Raw genomic sequence first — 22,689 nt, forward strand, 5'->3', positions numbered from 1 at the left:
TAATGGTTTCTAAAAATGTATGATATGATCCTATATCAAAAAATTACCTTTTGAAAACATAAGTAACAATATTTAAATTGGCTGTTCACACAAGATAACTAACTTCCATGTATTATTATCTTTTCTAACATTCAATATAAATTCATTCTTGGAAAGAAATGTATAAGTGAACAAACTGATTCATTTCTTCATGCTCTAAATAGAATGAAAACCATGGTCATCACATTTTATGAATTTCGAGAAAGACTAACTTGAATATAAGTGCAGAAAGACATAAGGAGCATCTGAGGTTTAATCATATATTATGTTAAGAATAACATGATAAATAACGTAAACTTATGAATCGATGCTCAACTACTCAATTTTCTGTCCTACTTATGACATTGTTTTGATTCCTCTTTGGGAATCATTTTAAAGTCTAAAGAAAAAAAAGGTGAGAAAAGAAATCAATTCTGTATTGAATTCGGACAACTTTTAGGTAGAATGTAAGTTACTATAATTGGTGTAAAGATTACTGCTGTTAAAATGGAATTATACTTTGAGTTAGGACATGTTAAGAGGTAAAAAACCTGACATAGCAGTCAGGAAATTTTCTCATCTTTCAGTGAGATAACTGGCACTGCGAGATTGGCATTAGCATTAGCATTAGTAGAGGCATTTGATGCAAGAAAGCAAGCTTATTCAGTTTCAGCCAAAAAAAAAAAAAAAACCCCACTTCCACTTCACCCTCTGTTTGTTCGAAATACCTGTCCAGCTGAGCCTTTAACTTATTTAGGTTATCAACTTCCACGACAAGGGATGGAAGTCTGTTCCACCAACCAACCACCCGCTGGCTAAAGGCAAATTTCCGCACATCTATCCTACATCTGTCTTTCCTCAATTTGAATTTATGCCCTCTCAAGTGATTATTCTGGGCAAGAGGAAGAATCCCATCAGCATTGAGCATGCTCAAACTATTCAAGGCTTTATACACCTCTATCAGATCACCTCGCTGGTGCCTAGTCTCCAGACACTGTAATTTGCAAAATTTAAGCCTTTCTTCGTAAGAGCAACCCTTCGTTCCGTTCACTAACCTTGTTGCCCTTCTCTGTACTCGTTCCAGCAGCTCTACATTCTTCTTGAAATGAGACCTGTATACAGTACTCTAGGTGTGGCCTGACCATTGCCTTATACAAGGGAATAATGACCTCCTTATCTCTGCTAGAAAAATTCTTATATATCATGGACAATAAACCATGAGCTACTCTTGCAGCCCGTCTGCACTGCTCAGAGAACTTCATATCTGCCTGCAAACCCCCCCCCCCAGGTCCCTTTCATTTTCTACCACTGTCAGTGTAGTACCACAGAGTTGATACGTTGCTCTGGGGTTGCTGTTTCCCATATGTAGTACTTTACATTTGTCAATGTTAAACTTCATTTGCCACCTCTCAGCCCATCTGCTCAACCTTTCCAGATCCTGTTGCAGCAGCATAGTGTCAGTAGTGTCCTTGACAACCCTGACAATCTTTGTATCATCTGAAAACTTGGACATTAAGCTTGATATACCATCATCAATATCATTTAAAAATACAGAAAACAATAATCGACCCAACACTGAACCCTGAGGGACTCCACTAATAACATTAGTCCACAATGAGCAGTGTCCATTGATTACCACTCTCTGTCTTCTCCCCCTCAACCACCCCTTTATCCATAGCAGCAATTTGCCTCAAATGCCACACTGCTCCAATTTGTGCAGCAGTCTTCCATGTGCAACAGTATCAAAATCCTTTCTAAGATCCAAGTATATAATATCAAAGTTATTCCCTGCATCCAGTTCTTTTGTGACTGCATCATAGGATCCAATCAAATTGGTCAGGCAAGACTTCCCCTTAACAAAACCATGCTGTATCCGAGCTATAACTGAAGTCTTGTCTAGATGATCCTGCCGTGCTTCTTTAACCAGTGCCTCCATTAATTTTCCTGGAACAGAAGTTAAACATACAGGTCTATAATTACTTGTGTCGGCCTTTGATCCTCCTTTGTGAATTGGGGTCACATTTGCACATCTCCAGTCTGTGTTAGTACCTCCCCTGAGTCCAAGGAAGCTCTCATAATTATGGCTAAGGGGTTGCTTACTTCCTTTGCTGCCTCCTTTAATATAACTAGATAGATCCCATCCACCCCAGGTGCCTTTCTTGTGTTTATCTTCAACAATTTCTCCTCCACTTTACTCTCAGTTATTACAAGATATTGCCTAGAGTATTAAAAGATACTCTAGCTCACTGCCAGAGTTGAATACACCTCTGGCATTCCACTCGCTGAATAACTCCTCATGTGTGAATGTCGATGCAAAATATTCATTTAGTTTGTTAGCTACCTGAGCAGGATCATCAACAGTTGACCCATCGATATCCAGTGGACCAATCTGATTCATCCCCTTCCTTCTAGAGTTTACATAAGTAAAGAACTCTTTGCTGTTTTTCTTTGCATCCCTTGCCAATGATTTCTCGTAATCTGCCTTCGCCTGCCTAACCTCCTTTGTAACTTGGGTACAGATCAACTTGTAGCTATCATAGGCTTCTGTGTCATGTGTTAATTTCTATGTATCCCATGCATTTTTCTTCTCTTCCATATGTCTCATTAGTTCATCTGATATCCATTTAGGCCTAAACCTTGAACAATATTTCTTAGTTGGTATGTAAAGCCTAGTAGCTTCCAAGATAAGTTCTTTGAATGCTTCCCATTTTGAATTTACTGTTGGTAACATCATCAGTTGGCCCCACTGTATAGAATTTAAATACTGTCTCAGTCCATCGTAGTCGCCTTTACGAAAGCAATAACCCCTCCCTTTACCCATAATGGTAGTTACCTCTTTGAGTAAATCCCACTTCAGCACACTGTGATCACTGCCACCTAGTGGTTCCTCTATCTGCAGATTCTTAATGCATGAAGAATCACTACTGATAATCAGATCAAGAGTATTACTCCCTCTAGTTGTCTCCCGAACATTCTTATGTAGAAAACAATCATCCAATAAATCCACAAAAGTCTTGCTAGTGTGTGAGTGACCAGCCCCCAAATTCCAGTCAATATCTGGGAAATTAAAATCCCCCATTATAAGACTCTCTGATTTACTGGCCCACTCTATTTCCCTATACAGTTTCTTATTATACTCATCAGAGTCATTAGGCCTATAGCACACTCCTACTCTCAATTTTGATCTCCCAATGCTTATGTCACACGAAACTTACTCAACGCTGCACTGTTCAGCGATGTTGACTGGCTTCACTTCCTTGGATTTTATGTGTTTCTTAACTAATAGCATAACCCCTCCTCCCTTCCTATCCTGTCTATCCTTTCTGTAGACATTGTACTCCCCAAATTCCAGTTCTGCATTCCATATATCTGTTTGACACACCACGTCTCTGAAATGCCTTTGATGTTTTGAGCAATACCTCAAATTCGTCAAATTTATTTACTAAACTCCTAGCATTGGTGTACACGCAAGTATACATGCACATGTTTCTATTCTTAGCTAACCTAGCACAACCCATGTGTTTACTTGTACCGCAATGACTCCCAGCAGTCTCTGAAATATACTGCATCTTGTTTTTCAGGCTTCTGCTCATTCCAATAGAAGCATTGCAAGAATCTCTTTCACCTCTGCCAGTGGCTACTGTTAATCTATTAGTCTTTGTCTCCCCCCACAAGCTAGCAGTTTTCCAACCCACCTAACACTGCCTCGATAGCATCAGCAAATATTCTTGCACCCTTTCTATTTAAGTGTATCCCATTCCTGTAGAAGCAGATAACTCTAAACACTGTGGAAGAACTCACAGCAGTTAATATGGAAATTTTTCAGTAAATTAAGTTACAGAAAAGGAACATAGTAAACTACATTTAATTACCCTAATATTTAATTATCTAAAAACTGGCCCTGAACACACCATCTCCTGCACTACAATAACAGAAAACTTAAATTGGGTTTCACTCAAGAAGTTGCTTCAGATTAAATCTTTATATATAGTTTCCAAACTTTCTCAAATGCTGCACAACCCCTTCTATTTGAGATAAGGATGGCTGACACATTACTTCTAGGGGTACTAGACTGAAGCCATCATTAATTCTTCTGTAATCAAATCTCTTCTCTTGATAGGTTCTTACTTAAGCCTCACTCAAACTTATTCAGAGTTAATATATTCCTTTATCAACCATGCCATCCTATCTTATAATCTGTGTGTGTGTGTGTGTGTGTGTGTGTGTGTGTGTGTGTGTGTGTGTGTGTGTGTGTGTGTGTGTGTGTGTGTGTGTGTGTGTGTTTTGATTATATTCGATTCTTTATGTAAATAAGATTAATTTTGTTTTTATTCATGTATCTTTGTGATCTGATGTATTCTAGGCTTGGCCGTAATGGGAACATTGCTCCAGTCAATTAATCTGACACAACAGAAAAATGGATATTTATTTATTTATTTATTTAACTTCAAATAGCCAGGAAAAATAAATTCTGGTATTCTGGAAAAGGTCAACTTATAGAAGTTCACCTGATCAACTGGATTGTAACAGAAAGAAAACTGAAGTGAGTATAAAGGTTTTGAGTCAAGATTAAGAAAATCAAGGGTCACAGGAAGGTTCATAAACTGGAATGTGATTACTAAGAAGGATTAGACTCGGATCAGATTATTCAAGAGGATTAAATCTGGGGCAAGATTACATGGAAGGATTAGGTTTTGAGAAAGGTTACTTTTGATTGAGAGTGGGGCCAGATTACTTAAAAGGATTAGGTCTGCAGCAAGATTACTCACGCAGATTAAGTCAGAAAGAGATCAAGAGGTCAATTCCTAGTTGATTAGGAGCTAGGGTGGGATATGGCTCAAGCTATGGCTGAATAGAGAGGTAGTCTGTGAAGATTTTTAACAATTTATTATAAATTTTTTTATAATAAATGAAACTTCATTTATTATAAAAATTAGTGTCAAAATATCAGTATGCAAATTTAATTAGAATCTAATCAGAATGGTTAATCATTTAAATGTAAATAGCAACTCACTTAAAAAAATAATAGACGTTCACAGACCATCTCTCAACTCAGCTAGGGTGTCCATATGTCCCAGTTTATGTGTCCCAGTGTCCCGAAATAATTTTTTGGGATGCTTAAATGTCCCGGTTTCTTATCATGAACAATTTTGCACAAATTTATTTGTGCACAATAAAAAATTAGTAGCAGAGTTCGGAGCATTGTCTTAAATCGTGTCATCAGTTACAGCCTGTACATTGCCTGTTCACCACTGGTTTGCAGCCACCTCACTATAAACTTTATAATGGTCAAAAAACTTAATCCATATAATCGAGGAGGTGGTGTCTAGCATTGATTGGCAGGCTTTCATTTCTCCTGTATGCATGTGCGATATTACGTGTTAAGTTTCATTTCACGCAACTTTTAGTTTAAGTTCAGTGATTTTGATGTTCAGACGTGTGTTTTCTTCCTTTATTTTCAGTGCACGTGACTCAATCAGTTTATAGATAAAGATAAGCGAGTTTTTGTGTAAGTTTTTTAAATTAGTTTAAGCTGCATAATAAAAAAAATGCCTAAACATAAATGTGTTTTCAAAGAGGACTTCCAGAAAGAATGGAGTTTTATAAAAAAAGGGAAGACACGAAAATGAGGCTGAATGCAGAACGTGCTCATGTTTTATCAACATAAGTCACAGTGGGAGATGTGATATCAAAGATCACATTAATTCAAAAAAACACGCAATGAAATTTCAAGCAACTGCATCATCATCTAAATTGGAACACTTCTTTGTCAAATCAAATTCAAACGAACGTGACAAGGTTGCTATCACTGAACTTACGATGGCGTATCATTTAATTAAACATCATCAGTCGTTTAGAAGTGCTGACTGCTCCTCAAGCCTTTTCGGTCAACTTTTTGATGACTCAAAAATTGCACAAATTTTTTTAGTGCACGAATGAAAACAATTGCACTAATAAAGAATATACTGGCTCCTTATTCACTTAACGAAGTTTTAAAAGATGTCAGTAGGTCTAAATTCTTTGGAATTTCCGTCAGCTTCTTAAAAGGAATTGTTTATCCATTGAGACATCAGAAACTATCGCCAACTACATCCTTACTTCTCTGAAGGAAAATAATATCCCCAAAGAAAAGTGTATTGCGTTTGAAGCTGACAATACAAATGTTAATTTTGGATGGATCAACAGAAGAGGCCAATGCAACGTATTTTCTCGACTCGAAAATTTAGTTAATTCCAATATCAAAGATGTCGGATGTATAGCACACATATTTCACAATTCTGCTCAATCGGAAGCAGGAAAACTACCCGCTGACGTGGAATTGGTAGTAATAAAAATATTTTCTTACTTTCACACTTATACTGTTCGAACAGAATGAAAAGAAATTAATTAAAGAAATGAAACATTTCTTTAATTCACACCTTGGCACACCACTAAATTTTCCTATAATAAGACAATCTGATTTGTTGGATAACTATCTGTCAGAATAAATGTTCATTATATTCATCACAGTCATTTGGCCTATTTATATAATCCTACTCTCATTATTGTTTTCCAAGTCACACCAGACTGAATCAATATTGCTAGGGCTGTCAAATATGCAGCTTTAAGCCAGACAATTTGGTTTTTTTAAACAGGAGTCCTGAGTACTCCTTGCAGACATCAGTTGTTCAGCTTTCCAAGCTAATATAAAATAAACAAATTCAAGTGAATAGGTGTCTGTGGTAATTTTGTAACAAATTTACCACAGACACCTAAATTAAGCTTATGCCAAGTTTGCTTATTCTAAAGTTTGTCCTCATATAATTTCTTTTCAAGTACATGACTACCCATTGATGCTTGTGCACACAATGTATAGTCTTCTTTCTATGTGAATCCTAGGCACCTGCGAGGTGATCTGATTGAGGTATATATGGCCTTGAATGTGTTGAGCAAGCTGAATGCTGATGGGATTCTTCGTCTTGCTCATGGAAGGATGAAATGGGAGGGTTTTTTTTTTTATGATACTGCATAAGCTTGCTTTCTTGCATCGTATGCCTCTACTAATGCCAATGCTAATATGAGAAGGAAACTATGCATGTCAGCCTTCCTCTCATGTGTACTAATGGTGTGAAATGTCATTTGTTGGCATTTGCAGACCACAAAGATTTGGTTGCTGTTAAGCAGGTCATTTTACATTATCCATTTGACAAGTGGATACAGAATAAATCAGCAATTCTACATCCACAGCTGAGACTATTCCTCCAAGTGAATGGATATTAGTTTCAGCATCAGTATTCAGGAGCAAATACGCTTGCTCGTTTAATAATTTTTCACTCAAGCAGCCTCATTTTTTGGGATTTACTTAAAGGTGTAACTACCATCAAGGTAAAGGGAGGAGCTTTTGCTTTTGTAAAAGGGATTACAGTGGTCTCAGTCAGTTTTTAAATTCTATCCAGTGGGATCACCTGATGATGTTACCAACAATGAATTCTAAATGGGCCCTTCAGGGACTTAATCTTTGATGCTACTAGGCTTTTCACACCAATTAAGAAATACTGTTCAAGGTTTAGGCCTAAATGGATGTCAGATGAATTAATGAGGCTCGTGGCAGAGAAGAAGAATGCATGAGATGCATATAAATTATCAGGCGACACAGAAGCCTATGGCAGATATAAGCTATGCTGTAATCATCACAAAGGAGGTTAGGCAGGCAGATTATGAGAAATCTTTGGCAAAGCATGCAAAGAAAAAATGGCAAAGACTTCTTTACTTATGTAAACTCTAAAAGGAAAGGGCTGAATCAAATTGGTCCACTTAACATAGATGGTTAGACTATTGATGATCATGCTCAGGTAGCTGATAAACTGAATAAGTTTTTTGCATCTTCATTCACACATGAGGAGTTATTCAAGGAGGAGAATGCGAGACATTGGAATGCCAAATTGGAGCAGAATGGTATTAAGGGTAAGTTACTACAGATAAAAGGGTGGTTGGGTGAGAGAAGACAGAGGGTAATAATCAATGGGTGCTGCTCTTCATGAACTAATGTTATTAGTGGAGTTCCACAGGGTTCAGTGTTGGGCCCACTGTTGTTTTGTATATTTATCAATGATATTGATGAAGGTATATCAGGCTTAGTGTCAAAGTTTGCAGATGATACAAAGGTTGGCAGGGTTGTTAATGACAGTGTGCTACTGCAACAGGATCTAGAAAATTTGGGCAGATGGGCTGAGAAGTGGCAACTGAAGTTTAACATTGACAAATGCAAAGTACTGCATATGGGTAGAAGTAACCCCAGAAGAAAGTATCAGCTGTGTAGTACTACACTTAGGGTGGTAGAAAATGAAAAAGGCCTGGGAGTAATTGAGCAGTCAGATATGAAGTTTTCTGAGCAATACAGACAGGCTGCAAGTTGGGTCATGGGGTTTTGTCAATGATATACAGGAAGTTTGGTAGCAGGGAAAAGGAGGTGATTATCCCTTTGTATAAGGCAATGGTGAGGACACACGCTGAGTACTGCGTACTGATAGAGGCCTCATTTTAGGAAGGATGTAGATTTGCTTGAGCATGTACAGAGAAGGGCAACAAGATTGGTGAGGGGAATGAAGGGATCCTCTTATACCAAGATAGGCTTAAGTAATGCAAATTGCAGTGGCTGGAGACTAAGCACCTGTGAGGTAATCTGATTGAGGTATATAAGGCCTTGAATGGGTTGAGCATGCTGATTTCTGATGGTATTCTTCCACTTGCTCAGATTACGAACCTAAGGGGGAATAAATTAAAATTGAGGAAAGACAGTTGTAGAATAGATGTGCGAAAATTTGCCTTGAGCCAGCAGGTGGTTAATTGCTGGAACAAACTTCCATCTGTCACTGTGGAAGTTGATAGCGTAAATAAATTCAAGGAGGAACTGGACATACATTTTTGGTTGTGTGAATTTTTTTTTTGGTTGATGTTACATAAGCTCATATGCTTGCTTTATTGCATCACATGCCTGTATTACTTTTTTTTTTTTTTTTCGTAGTTGTTGGCACATAGGCTTCTGTGGCCATAATGCACCGTGTATTGTTTGTTTGTATATGCAATATTGAAGTATTAAATAAAGGAAAAGGTGACCTATCAAACACACTGTAACTGAAAAACAAACTGAATTAAAGAAATATCCCAAGTTCATATAACATAGACCTATTTTTTAAATATATATTTATAAAAAAAAATTAAAAGTTTTTTTTTTATAATTAGTATGCTCTATACCCAATATCCATACTTTTAAAAAAAAATTGGCATCTTCCTTTAAAATATAGTTTCAATTTCAAATTCAGCCTTGATTAGCAGTTTTTTTTTGCAACATCACCTCACATCTGTTAAGAAAAGCATCACGATACCCATAAATTTATTTAAAAGCAACTATACTGAAAGGTTTCTGTTTATATCCCTGCACAGCTATATGACAAAATGAGCGTCAACAACTTCATTGTTATGGTAATCACACTCAGCACTCTGTTAACAATGAGTCGAAAAATTTTATGATATAATGTTTATTCCAACACAAAATATTATTATTATTAGCAGCCATATGGTGCAAGGATGACTCAGGCTTATGCTGCACCAGCCAAAAAAAAAAAAAAAAAACTGCTGAGTTACCCTGACAGAGAGAGAGAGAGAGAGAGAGAGAGAGAGAGAGAGAGAGAGAAAGGGAGAGAGAAGTAGAAAGAAATCACCAAGAAAGAGAATGATGATGTCCAGCTCAGGACTCTGGGTGTGCTAAGCCCATACTCTAGATGTGAGCCCCTGGGGATATATGTCACTTTGGATGTGCATGCTATGACCCGACATAGCATGCATATCAAAGATTAGTTGCAGATTAGATTAATTACTAGGCTAGGGGGGGGAGAGAGAGAGAGAGAGAGAGAGAGAGAGAGAGAGAGAGAGAGAGAGAGAGAGAATAATAAATTTAACTTACCTAAAGAAACACAAGAATCACGTTCAGTACAGAGCAAGCTACTCACCTAAAAGAAAAATAGAAAATGTGAAAGAAATGCAATTGTAATACACTATACAATACAATAAACTTACTTCATTTTATATTACAATATAATGCTGATTATCTAGTCCAGGGTCAACAACCATCTGGCACTACAGTTGTTTTAAAACTTCCACTTTCATTGTGGAAGTGGAAGTTTTAATTTGTTAGTCAACACATGACTAGCAAATTAAAAAAAAAAAAAAAAAAGAGTACATGGGGATGTTCGTTATAAAGATGTAATTGTTACATTTCATTTGATCTCAAGATATCACAACACAATACCAGTTTACAACTATTTTATTTTGGTAGAGAATGTTGATAACACCAACATTTTTTTAGAAATGAAGCAGAAAACAAAGAAATATTACCTGCTGAAAAATACTATTAGGAACATGTAAAAGTAATAAAATTCATGTTCAAATTATTTTTGAACAAGAGTAATGATTTTCAAATTACTGTTTCAAAAAAAAAAAAAAAAAAAACATTACTCCTGATATATGTGTAATGCTTTACTGAGAATCTCTATAAAAGGTATGGTGTAGCAATTCTCATTAAAAAAAATAACAATAAAGGAAATAAAAAAATTGTTATCCAAGCATTTCATGTCCATTTTGGTAATTTTAAAACAGACTATTTTTATAAATAAAATAATACTTTTGAAACTATGCCATATGTTACATTATTTTTATTTATTTCAACATTCAAACATGGCATATGTTTCATTAATTTTATTTATTATAAGAAACAGGCCCACCCCTTTTTTGAAACATATGTGCAGGAATTGAAAAACATATGGTGAATGCAGGAAAAACAATCTGATAAATATACTACTGTGTTCGTTTTTTCATCATTTAAATTAATATAATATTGATACATTAAACAACCATATGTTTCAGAGGGCTTTGCCTCCTTCCATGATAAAACAAAAGCATTAAAAAATTCTGTGTGAATGCACTACATCTTTCACCAAACACAAAAGGACTGAAGGGGATCCTAGTTGACTTGTCAGTCGTGATGGGATGATCTGACATTCATTCTAGTGAGAAAAAGCTGACAGCTTTTTCTCATGTAAATTATTACTCATATCACCTCTCCCCTGTAAAAAACTGGGTGGGATGATAGGTTACTCCTATCATTCCACCCTAGATAATCTCAATTGCAGACTAACTTACCACCAGAGGCATAACTAGGGTAAGAAACTCAAACAACAGCACCAGCCCACATATTGAAACTGAAAGCTTTATTGGGAATTTTAGTGTATTCGGCTGCCCTAAAAGATAACCACTGTCAGCTGATGAGATGTTCCATCCAAAACTAAGTGGACACATCTACAAATGAACAACGAGCAAAAACAGGCTTGAATTTATGTCAGATTGTGTATGCTTTGACATACAACCAGACAATAATGAAAATCCACAGACAGCTTTGCTCCTATGTGAGATATTTGGGAAGAATTCATGAAAAATTGCAAAGATAATTAGAAACCCCAGATCAATAGTTTCTTGCTTTTCGTGGTTGTTGCTCTTTATATGCATTTGCCTAGAAAACTGGCAATATATGGGCAAAAATTAGCAATGACATGTGACATAGGAATGCATTACATGATTGATGTAATATCATATGTTGACTGACACGAATGGAATTGCTCAGTCCAAATTCTTTGTAAAAGAATTATGTAAATCTATTCAGGGTTCTAACACGAATGTGACAATAGACAACTGGTTCATCCCTATCCCCTTGGAAAATGGTCTTTTGAGTTGACCTTTTCAATCTGATTTTGTTCAGAACATTAAAAAGTAACAAAAGGGAGATCCCAGAGGATCTCAAAAATAACAAGAAACAAAAGATTGAAACTACCATTTGGCTTGTACATACATACATACATACATACTGTATGTACAAGCCAAAGCCGAGAAAATCGTACTTCTATTATCAACAAGCCATTCCAACATCAAAAACAAGCCATTAGTCTGAAATAGCCAAGACATCACAACACAACACAACTAAAGAGGGAGTAGATACGTTAGACCAAATATGTAGTATTGCATCCACCAATCGAAAAACAAGATGCTGGCCACCTTGTATATTTTACGGTGTACTGAACATTTCAATAATTAACTTGCGAATAATTTATCATCACATCATAAGAAAAAAGGGAAAACTCAGAATTAATAAAAAAAAATAAAAAAGGGAAAGCTAAAAATAAGAAAAAAATTCATGAAGAAATTATGAGAAGAACTGATAAAACCTCTAACGTTAAAGCACCTAAAAAATCCGAGAATACGATTGTCTCTATATATCAGTCAATTTCTGAAACTCTGCAAGTTGCTGACACACCAACAAATCCTAGATGAGATGGCAATGGCATCAAGAGAAGAGCAACTTGTGCCTATTGCCATTACTCAAAACAACAGATATAACAATGACACGCTGCAGGCACAAGGCAGTGTGTTGTGTGATAATCTGCATTAAATTCAGTTTGTATGCTTAAGCTTTATATTATAAAATACAAATAAATAAGTTTAAAGTAGAAGTAATGTCATTAAACCAAGTCAAACATCAGGTAAAGAAATTTATGAATACTTAGTACTACCATGTGATCATGTCAGTGTCCTAGGATTGCTGATACACAGAAGTTATTGATAATTTGCCTCATGAACTGAACACGCGAATTGATCTTTACAGAAGAAGTCCCATTGATCTTTGATATTTCTCATTGATCTTTACAGAAGAAGTCCCTTCATAGCAAGGAGAAACTGTGCAGGTGAACATGAGCACCATTAAACAGAAATCAGTGATCTGGAGATCCCATGGGACTGTTTATGGCCTTAAAGAAAGGACCATAGGACAGATAGCATATACCAAGGTTATTGAGCAAAACAGAGAAGGAATGCAGGCCTGAGAGAGATTTAGGGGCCATTCACTTTGATTGGAGAAGTTCCAGTGGGTGTGTATGTTGCCAGTCCATACAAGAGGTTCAAACAATGAAGCAGGTAACTACAGACCAGTCAGTCTCACTTTATTAGTACAGAAAATCATGGGAATAATTTAGAATGCAATACAGAGTCATCCAGATACAAATGAAAACAGAAATATTCTCAAGGGAACTGGCATGGTTTTGTAAAGTGAAAAATCTTGTTTAAATAACCTGATAAAATAACAAGATTGTGTCACTAGTGATTGTATGCAGCAAATAACACTGACATTAATTATACTCTTTAGCAAAGCATTTCACTTGTTTCTGCAAGAGATACTACATTATAAGCTGAACATACTTGGATCATGAGTAAGGAAATTACAATTCCACTATAAGGAACACTACACTCACATACAAAGGTTAATGAGGTATCTGTAAAAGCACATATTCTTTAGCCCGTTTCCTGGGTAAAAAATAAAAAAATTAGAATTTCTAGGAGATAAAAACATGGCTAGGCCTGGGAGGGGGTCATGGTGTTTGTTAATGATTTAGGGAACAATTGATTGTAGAGATATGGAAGTTATAGAAGCTTAAAAGGTTAAAGTAGCTGCAGGCAAAGTAAAGGTGATTCTTGCACAACTTCTATTAGAATGAGCAGTGGCCTGGAGGGTGCAGTGCTGGGGGTTTCAAGGACTGATACAGTCATTATGAAACAAATAAATAATGGGTTGTGTTAGGGTAACTAAGAATAAGAATTTACTAAGAATAAGAATTTGTGCGGGCAAACTTGCATGTACACCAATATAAGAAGTATAGTAAATAAATTAGATGAATTTGAAGTGCTGGTCAAGACATCAAAAGTGGATATTTGCATTAGCATTAGTAAGGGCACATGATGCAAGAAAGTAAGCTTAAATAGCATCAGCCAGAAAAAAAAAAAAAAAAAAAAACCCTTATTTCACCCATCCCCTCGCTCCAAATGTTTGTCAAGTTCTGCTTACAATTTATTTAAGCTATCATCTTCTACAATGACAGATGGAAGTTTGTTCCAGCAATCAACTGCCCGCTGTCTAAAGGCAAACTTCCACAGATCTATCCTACAACCGTCTTCCCTCAATTTGACTTTATGCCCTCTCAGGTGATTATTCTGAGAAAGAGGAAAAATCCCATCAGCACTGAGCATGCTCAAACCATTCAAAATTATACACCTCAATCAGATCACCTCGCTGGTGCCTAGTCTCCAGACACTGTAATTTGCAAAATGTAAGCCTTTGTTCTGTTCACTAGTTCACTAATCTTGTTGCCCTTCTCTGTACTCGTTCTGTTGAAACGAGTACAGAGAAGGGCAACTGTACATCCTTCTTAAAATGAGGTCTCCAGACCTGTATACAGTACTCAAGGTGTGGCCTCACCATTCCCTTATACAAGGGGATAATCACCTCCTTATCCCTGCTAGAAAAATTGCTAAATATCATTGACAAGACACCATGAGCTACTCTTGTAAACCATCTGCACTGCTCAGAAAACTTCATATCTGCCTGCACAATTACCCCCTAGGTCCTTTTCATTCCCTACCACTCTCAGTGTGGTACCACAGAGTTGATATGTTACTCTGGGATTACTCCTTCCTATATGCAGCACTTTACATTTGTCAAGGTTAAACTTCATTTGCCACCTCTCAGACCATCTGCTCAACTTTTCTAGTTCCTATTGCAGCAGTGTACTGTCATTAGTGTCATTAACAACCCTGCCAACCTTCGTATCGTCTGCAAACTTGGACATTAAGCCTGATATACCATCATCAATATCATTTATAAATACAGAAAACAAAAATGGACCCAACACATGGACTAATGTTATTACTGCTCTTCATGGACTAATAACATTAGTCCATGAAGGGCAGTGTCCATTGATTACCACTCTCTGTCTTCTCCCACTCAACCATCCATTGGAGACAGCAATTTGCCTATAATGCCACACTGCTCAAATTTGTGCAGCAGTCTTTCGTGTGCAATAGTATCAAAAGCCTTTCTAACATCCAAATATACGATATCAAAGTTATTCTTTGCATCCAGTTCATTTGTGACTACATCATAGTATCCAATCAAATTAGTCAGACAAGACTTCCCCTTAACAAACCCATGCTGCTTTCGAGCTATAACTGAAATCTTGTCTAGATGATCCTGCAATGCTTCTTTAACCAGGGCCTCCATTAATTTCCCTGGAACAGAAGTTAAACTAACAGGTCTGTAATTACCTGTGTCTCCATTTGATCCTCCTTTGCAGATTGGGGTCACATTTGCACATCTCCACTCCATGGGTGCCTCTCCTGGGTCCAGGGAAGCTCTTATAATTATGGCTAAGGGTTTCCTTAGCCATCTCCTTTAAAATAACTGGATAGATTCCAACCACCCCCAGGTGCCTTTCTTAAGTTTATCTTCCACAATTTCTCCTCCACTTTACTCTCAGTTATTACAAGATTATCTAGCTTACTGCCAGAGCTAAATACACCTCTGACATTCCCCTCCCTGAATAACTCCTCATGTGTGAATATAGATGCAAAATATTCATTTAGTTTGTTAGCTACCTGAGCAGGATCATCAACGGTTGAACCATTGATATCAAGTGGACCAATCTGATTCATCCCCTTCCTTCTAGAGTTTACATAAGAAAAGAACTCTTTGCTGTTTTTCTTTGCATCCTTACCAAAGATTTCTCGTAATCTGCCTTCGCCTGCCTAACCTCCTTTGTAACTTGGTTACAGACCAGCTTTTATCCATCATAGGCTTCTGTGTTACATGTTAATTTATATGTATCCCATGCATTTTTCTTCTCTGTCACATGTCTAATTAGTTCATCTGACATCCATTTAGACCTAAATCTTAAACAATATTTCTTTGTTGGTATGAAAAGCCTAGTAGCTTCCAAGATTAATTCTTTGAATGCTTCCCATTTTGAATTTGCTGTTGGTAACATCATCAGTTGGTCCCACTGTATAGAATTTAAATACTGTCTCAGACCACCATAGTCACCTTTACAAAAGCAAAAATCCTTCCCTTTACCCTTGATGTAAATCTTTCAGTAAATAATAGTCTTTCAGTAAATCCCACTTCAGCACACTGTGACAACGGCCACCTATCGGTTCCTATATCTGCAGATTCTTGATGCATGAAGAATCACTACTGATAATCAGATCAAGAGTATTACTCCCTCTAGTTGCCTCCCGAACATGCTGCTTAGAAAACAATCATCCAATAAATCCACAAAAGCCTTGCTAGTGGAAGGCTTTTGTGGATTTACACAAAACACAACCCACAAATTCCAGTCAATCTCTGGAAAATTAAAATCCCCCATTATAAGACACTGATTTTCTGGCCCACTCTATTTCTCTGCATAATTGCTCACTATACTCATCAGATTCATTTGGCCTATAGTACACACCTACTCTCATTTTTCCTATCCCAGTGCTTATGTCACACCAAACAGACTCAACATTGCATTATCCACCTACATCAATTAGATGCACTTCCTTAGATTTTCTGTGTTTCTTAACTAACAGCATAACCCCTCCTCCCTTTCTCTCCTATCTATCCTTTCTGTACACATTGTATTCCCCAAATTCCAGTTCTGCACTGCTTATGTCTGTGACACCATGTCTCTGATATCCCAACAATATTTGCCTTTGATGTCTTGACTAATTTATTAACTATACTCCTAGCATTGGTATACAGGCAAGTATATATACACCTGTTTCTATTCTTAGTTACCCTAAAACAGCCCATGTATTTACTTGTTCCACTATGACTTCCAGCAGTCCTGGAAATCCCCATTACCTTGTTTCCACTCTGCTGCTCAATTGTATTTCAATAGAAGTAGTGCAAGAATCACCTTTACCTCTGCCAGCAGCTACTGTTAATCTATTAGTCCATGTATCCCCCAAGCTAGCAGTTTTCTCACCCACCTAACTCTGCCTCGATAGTATTAGCAAATATTCTTGCACCCTTTCTATTTAAGTGTATCCCATCCCTGTAGAAGCAGTCTCTCCTGTTAACAAGCACAGACCAGGCTGAAAAAAAAATTTTACCCCTTAAGCCTTGCACAATCTCTCTAGGGCTGAATTGATCGACAAGGCCCTCATTATATACTCCCTCCTATCGTGTCTGGGCAGAATTGCAGACACTTTCAAATTGAACCCTAACTCACGGCTTTGTTTCAGCATTGACTTGTACTTGTTAAGTAATTCCGCCAGTCTCCTGCTCTTAATATCATTAGTGCCAATGTGTACAACAATATCACCCTTTGTGCCTTTAAAAGATGATATCTGCTCTATAACATCATCAACCTTTGCCCCTGGCAGAAATACCCTGGTCCTGTTCCATATATCCTTTTTGCGCAATATGTTCCCCGTTTCCCTGACAATAGAGTCAACAACAACTAGTTCCTTTGGGTCCAGTGCATTCTGCCTTGGGGTGCCACCACAATGCTGTGGTAGCCTGGTTTCCTTGCACTCCTTACATCGCGTACACACAAAGACATTCCATTTGGCAATATCATGTCCCGTTCCTGATTGCTCCACAAACATGACAGAGATATGTTTGTGGAGTGGATTTGTTGGGATATCAGAGACATGGTATCAAACAGTTATTAAGAATGCAGAATTGGAATATGGGGAGTATAATGTGTGTCCAGAAAGGATAGACACGATAGGACGGGAAAAAAAGGTTTATGCTGTCAATTAAGAAAAATATAAAACCTACGGAAGTGCATCCAGTTGATGTATATGGCAGTGCAATGCTGAGTCAGTTTGGTGTGACATAAGCACTGGGAAAGCAAAATTAGGAGTAGGAGTGTGTGTTATAGGCCAAATGACTCTAATGAGTACAAAAAACAATTGTATAGTGAAACAGAATGGGCCAGTAAATCATATTGGGTTAAAATGGGGGATTTTAACTTCCCAGATATCGACAAGAACTTATGGGTTGGTCACTAGATAAAAATTTTTGTGAATTTATTGGATGATTGTTTTCGGCAGTAGCCTGTTCGAGAGACAATGAGAGAGAGAAATACTCTTGATCTGGTTATCAGCGGTGATTATTTGTGCATTAAGAATTTGCAGATAAAGGAACCATTAGGTGGCACTGACCACAGTGTACTAATGTGGGATTTACTTAAAGATATAATTACCATCAGGAGTAAAGGAAAGGGGTTTTTGCTTCCATAAAGGTGACTACAGAGGTCTCAGACAGTTTTTAAATTTTTTACAGTGGGACCAACTGACGATGTTACCAACAGAAAATTCAACGTTGGAAGCATTCCAGGAATTAATAGTGAAAGCTACTAACCGTTTCATACTAATTAAGAAATACTGTTCAAGGTTTAGGCCTAAATGGTTGTCAAACGAACTAAAAGAACTGGTTGCAGGGAATAACTTTGATATTATATACTTGGATCATAGAAAGGCTTTTGATACTGTTGCACATGGAAGACTGCTGCACAAATTGGAGCAGTGTGGCATTGGAGGCAAATTGCTGCTATGGATAAAGGGGTAGTTGAGGGGGAGAAGACAGAGAGTGGTAATCAATGGACATTGCTCATCGTGGACTAATGTTATTAGTGGAGTCCCTCAGTGTTCAGTCCATTATTGTTTTCTGTATTTATAAATGATATTGATGATGGTATATCAAGCTTAATGTCCAAGTTTGCAGACGATACAAAGGTTGGCAGGGTCGTCAAGGGCACTACTGACACTATACTGCTGCAACAGGATCTGGAAAGGTTGAGCAGATGGCTGAGAGGTGGCAAATGAAGTTTAACATTGACAAACATAAAGTACAACATATGGAAAACAGCAACCCCAGAGCAATGTATCAACTCTGTGGTACTACACTGACAGTGGTAGAAAGGGACCTGGGGGTGGTTGTGCAGGCAGATATGAAGTTCTCTGAGCAGTGCAGATAGGCTGCAAGAGTAGCTCATGGTGTATTGTCAATGATATATAGGAATTTTCCTACCAGGGATAAGGCGGTGATTATACCCGTGTATAATGCAATGGTCAGGCCACACCTAGAGTACTGTATACAGGTCTGTAGGCCTTATTTCAAGAAGGATGTAGAGCTGCTGGAACGAGTACAGAGAAGGGTAACAAGATTAGTGAATGGAACAAAGGGGTGCATTTATGAAGAAAGGCTTAAGTTTTGCAAATTACAGTGTCTGGAGACTAGGCACGAGCGAGGTGATCTAATAGAGGTGTATAAAGCCTTAAATGGTTTGAGCATGCTCAATGCTGATGGGATTCTTCCTCTTGCTCAGAATAATCACCTGAGAGGGCATAAATTCAAATTGAGGAAAGACAGATGTAGGATAGACGTGAGGAAATTTGCCTTTAGCCAGCGGGTGGTTGGTTAGTGGAACAGACTTCCATCCCTTGTCATGGAAGTTGATAGCCTAAATAAGTTTAAGGCTCAGCTGGACAGGTATTTTGAACGAACAGAGAGGTGAAGTGGAAGTGGGTTTTTTTTTTTTCTTTTTTTGGCTGATGCTGCATAAGCTTGCTTTCTTGCATCAAATGCCTCTACTAATGCTAAAATGCTAATGCTAATCAACAATGGAAATTTTAGCATTTTAGAAAGTTTGGGTAGGGGGGAGATGTAACAACTGGAAAGCTTTACATATTTCTTTTTAAGAAAGTTTACTTATCAGAACTGGATATCAGTCAGTGTATTTAGAACTAAGTTAAATAGCTTTATTAAATGTTGTAAGAAAGAGATAATTCCAAATTTATTAATTTAGTACATACTTTGTATATTGCATATTTTACACATGGTGTAATACATTTATTAACAAAAACTTTTGAAAATAATATATTCTAAACATAAGCACTTATTATTGTAGTTACTGTAAATAATGTTCTTGCATCATACATTTTCACAGTAATAATTGAATCCCAAACCTGATGGGATTCTTCCGGATGCTCGGATTACGAACGTATGAGGACATAAATTCAAATTTAACATTAGCATTTGTAGAGGCATACCATGAAAGAAAGCAAGCTTATGCAACATCAGCCAAAAAAAAAAAAACCCCTCCCATTTCACCCCCCTCCATTCGTTTCAAATGCCTGTCCAGCTCAGCCTTAAATTTATTTTGACTATTAGCTTCCACAACAAAAGATGGAAGCCTGTTCCACCAATCAACTACCTGCTGGCTAAAGGCAAATTTCTGCACATCTATTCTACAACTATCTTTCCTCAATTTGAAACTGCGCCCCCTCATGTTCTTAGTCTAGGCAATAGGAAGAATCCCATCAGCATTCAGCTTGCTCAACCCTTTCAAGGCCTTATACACCTCAATCAGATCATCTCGTAGGTGCCTACTCTTCAGGCACTGCAATTTGTGGCACCTTTGTAGCCAGGTGGAAGGAGCGGCAGTGCATAGCACACGCTCCTTGATTAGACCAGGGTTCTAGCCCATCACCACCAAATACGGAGGATGCGGAAATGTCAGGGAATGACCACCGCATATCCCACAGCAATATGGCCTTACTTGCTAATGCTCCTAAAAACCAAATAACAACAACAACAAGTGCAATTTGCAGAACCTAAACCTTTCTTGGTAAGAACACCCCTTTGTTCCCTCACCAATCTTGTTGCCATTCTTCGTACTCATTCTAGCAACTCAACATCCTTCCTAAAATGAGGCCGCCAGACCTGTACACAATACTCTAGGCATAACCTGACCATTGACTTGTATAACAGGGTAATCACCTCCCTGTCCCTGCTAGCAAAATTCCTATATATCATTGACAAGACTCCGTTACCTGCCCTGGCAGCCCGTCTGCACTGCTCAGCGAACTTCATATTTGACTGCACAATTATCCCCAGGTCTTTTTCACTTTCTACTTCCTGAGTGTAGTACCACACAGTTGGTACATTTCTCTTTGGTTATTGCTACCCATATGCAGTACTTTGCATTTGGCAATGTTAAAAACTTCAGTTGCCACTTCTCAGCCCATTTTCCCAACTTATCTAGATCCTGTTAGAGTAGCATACTGTGTTTACTGTCGTTAACAACCCTGCCAACCTTTGTATCATCTGCAAACTTGGACATTAAACCTGATATACCTTCATCAATATCATTGATGAATATACAAAACAACAATGGGCCCAACAATGAACCCTGTGGAACTCCACTAATAACATTTGTCCACGAAGAGATTTGTTATTTGGTTTTTTTTTTTTTTTTTAGGAGCATTAACAACTAAGGCCATATTGCTTCTGGAATATGCGGTGGTCATTCCCTTACCTTTTGGCATCCTATTTGGTGCCACGTAGAGCAGTGTCCACTGATTACCACTCTCTGTCGTCTTCCACTCAACCATCCCTTTATCCATTTTAGCAACTTACCATTGGTGGTGAGCTGGGAATATTTTAACAATGAGCTCGCACTTTTGCCGACTTTTTGATGTGAAAAATCCTTTGCGTGGGGGGTATCTAGCGAGTAAATCTGATCGGTCACGGAAGTGACGTCACCAGCGGCGTCTGCCAGAGGGCTTCCCACACTCAGACCACTAGTCTATGTGGAACATTCACTAGTAGTATGATTATATTAGAGCGCGTGACGCATTTTTTGTGACCAGTACGATATCTCGAGTTCTAACTTTTTGGAATTTTTGAACAGTATGACGTCACAATCATACTTCTTGCAGTTACTACTGCAGGAAGTATGATTGCAAGTATTTGTCATATTTCTGCAACAATACAAAGATTTGTCAACAATTTCTTATTTCGTCTAAATGTCGTGGCACCTAACATTCCAGTTAGGTGCCACGACATTTAGATACGTTGCAGTAGCAAGTATACATCTCTTACTTTAGTTATCATAAATCCATTGTCTTCCTGAAATTATGGAAATTTGCGAATGATCAATAAAATATTTACAATACAAAAGCTCTTTTATTTCGTAATCAGTATACTGTATACAAATCAAAACATCTTCAAGAAACGCGAAGGATGTTTCACGTAAAACCATCTACTGCGCGTGCTCAGCAGACGCGCGATTTTTTTATTCTTTTTTTTTTTTTCATGATAAAATTTTAACATTGCGAATAAAAAATAACAAAAATATTTCCCATATTACAAATAACAAATTATCACAAAACATTCCAGAATATAAAAACAAATATTACATAAAAAACAATATGTTCTACAAAAGGTACACAAAAATCACAGATTACATGAAAAAAATATTGCACAAATATTCAAAAAAACGTTATTCTAAAAATTGCCATATGCAGTTTACTTATTTATTTGTTTTCGATCTTCTTCTTTCCTCAATAGCTGAGCTATTATTACGTAGGAATGATTTGACATAATGATTCGGATCAAATTGAAGCAATGGTTTTCCATTTAGATGTATGATCATCATAATCTGCAACATGTTTAATTGTCAACATTATTCATTCATTTACACGATACAGTATTATTCATTACGCTGAAAGCTTCAGCACTGCTAATCGCAATGGTTTCCAAGATATTTCTGGCTTTCTTAAATTGTAAAGGGAATTTCACTCGATTTTAAAGATAAACTATCTTAGACAAAATCTCTATAATCATTAATTTTTATTTCATATTTTATCAAAAGACAAATTTCTTATTTGGTTTTCACAGTTTTGCCACCGAGACGAAAGTTCTTTCAAATCCCACGATTTCCGTTAGAATATGTTTAAAATTTCTTTCAATTGTATCATTAT

General features: G+C 37.2%; 1 protein-coding gene across 1 annotated transcript in view; it reads right to left on the minus strand.

The window, feature by feature from the left end:
- LOC150086855 (uncharacterized) overlaps positions 1-22,262 on the minus strand; it is a 213,913-nt gene extending 191,651 nt beyond the window's left edge. The window contains exons 1-2 of the mRNA XM_090372298.1: positions 22,239-22,262; positions 9,962-10,007 (exon numbers count right to left, since the gene is read on the minus strand). The gene's annotated coding sequence lies outside the window, so the exon portion shown is untranslated. The remainder of the gene's footprint in view (positions 1-9,961; positions 10,008-22,238) is intronic.
- Positions 22,263-22,689: the final 427 nt, after the last annotated feature.

Source organism: Mastigoproctus giganteus, chromosome 4 (genome assembly GCF_048544385.1).
Source record: "Mastigoproctus giganteus isolate SK-2022 chromosome 4, ASM4854438v1, whole genome shotgun sequence".
Taxonomy (NCBI): domain Eukaryota; kingdom Metazoa; phylum Arthropoda; class Arachnida; order Uropygi; family Thelyphonidae; genus Mastigoproctus; species Mastigoproctus giganteus.